The following is a 5,963-nucleotide window of genomic DNA, read 5'->3' on the forward strand; positions in this document are numbered from 1 at the left end:
TACTATTGCAAAAGAAAATGTTATTCACTGATAACAAATCATTCGTAAAAATAAACAAAAACCGAACTAAAACCAAGTTTCCTCAAATTCAGTAAAATTTCTTTTAAAATTATAATTCTCACTTCCTTTATTATAGAAAGCTTATCATACATACGAATAACACTTGGCATAGCAAAATATTTTAGTTCAACCATACTAAGAAGTATTCAATCCTTTCAAAACTTACGAAAACGCACTTGTTAGAATATAGGAAGTTTTCCTATATTTCTTTTATCTACCTGTAATCGATACCTGTCATCGATGTAATCGATATGTTTGCTCGTGGGTTGTTTTTTAGTTGCAATCGTGTGGTTATGGTATATACAAATATAATATATTTGTATATTTTAAATTAATGAGAAACATTTTCGTTTTTTTTTTTTAAGTTATTAAACATAAATAACAAACAACTCTCCAAACATTCTGAGAGTCTTAGGATGATTGATCATTGGAATGACTATTTTATGACTCCGACTGATGTTCAATTATGGATTAATTAGAATCATGAGTAATTTTTTACTCTTTAGTTATTCAAAAATGTGACGATCTCACTTTTATAACTCATTTTGTAGAATATTTTTTTAATCACTCAAGATTGTGTGACGAAACTCATAAAAGAGTATATTCTTAATCATTTTGGTTTCAATTTCAATTTTCATATGCGCGACGCCTAAAAAAATAGTAAAAAACCATACTTATGATTTATTTTATTTCAGAGTTAGTTTACAAAAAGCGACCGTCAAACAAGCACACATAGAAGTCATTAACGACTAACTTACGCGACGACAGTAGAAAAAAAGCTAACGCTCATCAAACAAGCATACATGTGATTGAAACATCGTTTGTTGTTTGCTTTGGTTTGACAATTTGTATGTCTGAGAAATAAAATACATATTTTTTCAGTTGAATAAAATATGCTGACACAATAAGGCCATATAATTTAAAATGCATTTTACGGACATGAAACAAAACAATAATTTCCATATTTTCTTTAAGGTTCTTTTTTATTTTATATGTAATAATACAAAATATTAGATAATATCAAAAATTAACAAAAAGAAAACATTACATATAAAGACTCATAAACGAACATTTCAAAAAAAAAAAAAAAAATCAATCACAACAAGTATATACGGCCGTAAGTTCGGCCAGGCCGAATCTTATGTACCCTCCACCATGGATTGCGTAGAAACTTCTACGAAAGACTGTCATCCACAAATTTCAACTCACATGGTTGTTAAATATCATATGCTACCACCACGTACCAGATTTCAACCAGATCGGATGAATTTTGCTTCTGCAAAAGGCACCGGAGGTCAAATCTGGGGATCGGTTTATATGGAAGCTATATATTATTATGGACTGATATTTTGGAACCAATTCCTGCATGGTTGTTGGATACCCTATACTAACATCACGTACCAAATTTCAACCGAATGGGAAGAATTTTGCTCTTCCAAGGTGCTCCGGAGGTCAAATCTGGGGATCGGTTTATATGGGGCCTATATATAATTATGGACCGATATCGAACAATTTTTGCATGGGTGTTTGAGGCCATATATTAACATCACGTACCAAATTTCAACTGAATAAGATGAATTTTGGTCTTCTAAGAGGCTCCGGAGGTCAAATCAAATTTCAGCCGGATCGGATGAAATTTGCTTCTCTTAGAGGCTCCGCAAGCCAAATCGGGGAATCGGTTTATATGGGGGCTATATATAATTATGGACCGATGTGAACAAATTTTTGCATGGTTGTTAGAGACCATATACTAACACCATGTACCAAATTTCAGCCGGATCGGATGAAATTTGCTTCTCTTAGAGACTCCGCAAGCCAAATCGGGGGATCGGTTTATATGGGGGATATACGTAAAAGTGGACCAATATGGCCCATTTGCAATATCATCCGACCTACATCAATAACAACTACTTGTGCCAAGTTTCAAGTCGATAGCTTGTTTCGTTTGGAAGTTAGCGTGATTTCAACAGACGGACGGACGGACGGACATGCTCAAATCGACTCAGAATTTCACCACGACCCAGAATATATATACTTTATGGGGTCTTAGAGCAATATTTCGATGTGTTACAAACGGAATGACAAAGTTAATATACCCCCCCCCCCCATCCTATGGTGGAGGGTATAAAAATGATTATTTAAAGAGTCATAAATACAAATCATTTCGAGGGCACACTTTTTTTTACAGAATGCTCATATTTGACTCGTAAATGTATATTTGGAAGGAGTGCCAAATCAAGCTCAAAAATTTAAAGTCTCAATGTGGCAAATCGTTTTGAGGGCACACATTCTTTATGCAGAATACTCATATTTGACTCCAAAATGATAACTTATATGATTGATTTAATCAGTTGGAAGAATCATTTGTGAGTCAAATGTGTGCAAATGTTTGAAGGGAATAAGTCTATCAATGTTTGTGATGGTGTATAAAGAAAGAAAACACCAAAACAATAACAAATTCACCCCCTGCAAACATTTTCGAACATTAATGATGATTGTTTGCAAACATGAGTAAAAACTTACTCGTTTGGAAGATTAAAAAGTGATTAAGCGAAGAAATGACTCATAGTTGAGTCTTATTTAAGCCTACAAAATTATCGTTTAAACTTTTGAATACTAAATCAGTTGAAAGACTTATTTTTTTGTTCTTTTGTTACTCTTCTTAAGCATTGTTTGTATTTAAACATTTTAGTGACCAATTTTTAACACTTTTTAGCGGTTTTAGAATCAATCACAAATTATGGATTTTGGAGGAGCAATTTGATGTTTGTTTCGAACATTTTCTACAAGTTGGTCTAAGTAGCTTTGTTGAAATGTATGTCAATTTGACAGAAAAATTTTATCTTTTTGTATCAAAAATCTTGGTGAGTGAATGAGTTCGAAAAATGGATAAAAACAAACAATATTAAGGTAAAAAGTTGAAACAAATATATGTATTTGATAACTTAAGAACATCGTTTTAGATATGTATTCAACTTCGCCTAACCAATAGGAACTTCCCACATGTTCAAGACATCTGAAATACACTACTTTATTTAATGTTAATACAGGTAAGTTGAAACAAAATAAGCGTGTTTGAAAATGTTCATTAAGAATATTATAAAGGGTGATTTGTTAAGAGCTTGATAACTTTAAAAAAAAAAAAACGCATAAAATTTGCAAAATCTCATCGGTTCTTTATTTGAAACGTTAGATTGGTTCATGACATTTACTTTTTGAAGATAATTTCATTTAAATGTTGACCGCGGCTGCGTCTTAGGTGGTCCATTCGGAAAGTCCAATTTTGGGCAACTTTTTCGAGCATTTCGGCCGGAATAGCCCGAATTTCTTCGGAAATGTTGTCTTCCAAAGCTGGAATAGTTGCTGGCTTATTTCTGTAGACTTTAGACTTGACGTAGCCCCACAAAAAATAGTCTAAAGGCGTCAAATCGCATGATCTTGGTGGCCAACTTACCGGTCCATTTCTTGAGATGAATTGTTCTCCGAAGTTTTCCCTCAAAATGGCCATAGAATCGCGAGCTGTGTGGCATGTAGCGCCATCTTGTTGAAACCACATGTCAACCAAGTTCAGTTCTTCCATTTTTGGCAACAAAAAGTTTGTTAGCATCGAACGATAGCGATCGCCATTCACCGTAACGTTGCGTCCAACAGCATCTTTGAAAAAATACGGTCCAATGATTCCACCAGCGTACAAACCACACCAAACAGTGCATTTTTCGGGATGCATGGGCAGTTCTTGAACGTCTTCTGGTTGCTCTTCACTCCAAATGCGGCAATTTTGCTTATTTACGTAGCCATTCAACCAGAAATGAGCCTCATCGCTGAACAAAATTTGTCGATAAAAAAGCGGATTTTCTGCCAACTTTTCTAGGGCCCATTCACTGAAAATTCGACGTTGTGGCAGATCGTTCGGCTTCAGTTCTTGCACGAGCTGTATTTTATACGGTTTTACACCAAGATCTTTGCGTAAAATCTTCCATGTGGTCGAATAACACAAACCCAATTGCTGCGAACGGCGACGAATCGACATTTCACGGTCTTCAGCAACACTCTCAGAAACAGACGCAATATTCTCTTCTGTACGCACTGTACGCATTCGTGTGGTTGGTTTAATGTCCAATAAAGTAAACTGAGTGCGAAACTTGGTCACAATCGCATTAATTGTTTGCTCACTTGGTCGATTATGTAGACCATAAATCGGACGTAAAGCGCGAAACACATTTCGAACCGAACACTGATTTTGGTAATAAAATTCAATGATTTGCAAGCGTTGCTCGTTAGTAAGTCTATTCATGATGAAATGTCAAAGCATACTGAGCATCTTTCTCTTTGACACCATGTCTGAAATCCCACGTGATCTGTCAAATACTAATGCATGAAAATCCTAACCTCAAAAGAATCACCCTTTATGTTATATGTATTTTTCTTGATTTAGAACTTCAAACTGAAGGTGGCAATATATCTCTGTTGGAAGCAGCAAAAACAGATCCAATAATTATTTGTACACTACGGTCATTAATTTTTTAAACTTTGTATGATATGTTTATAATTTTATTTTATTTTTTTAATTAGAAATTTATTTACATGTACGATATGTATATGTTATGTTATATATAAACACCTTTATGTGAGTATCAATGTAAGATAAAATTTTCTTAAATAATAAAAATTTTCAAAAAATAATAAATTAATCGTAAAAATAATTTATATCTAATTCTTCCAATCAATAAATATTTAATCAGTTATAAAGACTCAAATAATATAAATCGTTGGTACAGATAACCAATAATTGCACGAACATAAATATTTTTAGTGTTTATTTTCCTGGTGGAAATAATAACAACGATATTCGTTATAAATTCAAATCGGATTTAAGGAAAAGGTTTTCCACGAAAGATGTATATATATTTTGTGGTGATTTAAACAGTAAACATCGTAATTGGGGCTGCCTAAGGACAAATATTTGGGGAAATATTCTATCGGAATTCACAAGTTTCTTTCCAATAGCACTGTTAAGTCCGGATGATCCAACCTACATACCACCGTCCAATAGGTCTAACCCTTCATACTGGACCTGATTCTAACAAATGTGCCACACTTCCTCTCTCAACCGTCTGCCCTTAATGAACTTAATTCTGATCATATGCCGATCAATTTCAAGATCTATTTTAAACCGACATTAAACTACCAAAGAGCCCTGGATTATTCAAGGGCAAATTGGGTCGAATACCGTAGATTTCTCTCAATGCAATTTGGAAACGCCCTTCTTCTGATGTTTCTATGTCGGGAATTAACGGGAATATTGAATTCTTTAATTCTGACCTTATTGAAAGCGGGGGATTTATATGTCCCTCCCTTCAAAGAGAAATAGAGGAAACGTGTTTAAATTGCCGAGTTTCGTTGTTAGGATATTAAGAACTAAAAAATATTATAAGCGCCAATGGACTAAATATAGACAAATGAGCGATTACCTAGTCTTAAAGGAGTTATCAAAAGAAATACAGAATATGATATCCTTGTACAGAAATCGTAAATGGAATTTGCTTGTCTCATCTTTAGTGAAGGGCGAAAACCCCTTCTGGAATATTAGAAAGGTCTTAAAACAGAAAAGAGTAGTCATACCAGCAATAAAATCGGAAAATGGTTTGATGACAACAAGTAATCAAAAATGTGATGCTTTTGCAACATTCTTCGAGAAGAATCACTCATTATCGACGAATCTGAGATCAAGTTTATTTGATAGGCTAGTTGACAGGTTCACTGAGCGCTTTGAGACCCATACGGTCACAACAGATGATGCTGAATTTATCAACCCACATTACGTTGTCGGGCTTATAAAGGTCTGTGTGAATAAAAAATCACGGGGCCTTGACGATGTTAGTATGGTTGTCTTAAAGAACCTA

The 5,963-nt window shown here is 34.2% G+C and overlaps 1 long non-coding RNA gene across 1 annotated transcript; it reads left to right on the forward strand.

Annotated features, from left to right (window-relative positions):
• The first annotated feature begins 3,018 nt into the window (after positions 1-3,018).
• Positions 3,019-4,588, forward strand: LOC142225946 (uncharacterized). Its single transcript, XR_012719529.1, has 2 exons — positions 3,019-3,110; positions 4,496-4,588. It is a non-coding gene; the product is annotated as an uncharacterized LOC142225946 (long non-coding RNA).
• The last annotated feature ends 1,375 nt before the right edge of the window (positions 4,589-5,963 follow it).

The sequence above is a fragment of the Haematobia irritans genome, chromosome 2 (genome assembly GCF_050003625.1).
Source record: "Haematobia irritans isolate KBUSLIRL chromosome 2, ASM5000362v1, whole genome shotgun sequence".
In the NCBI taxonomy this organism is placed as follows: domain Eukaryota; kingdom Metazoa; phylum Arthropoda; class Insecta; order Diptera; family Muscidae; genus Haematobia; species Haematobia irritans.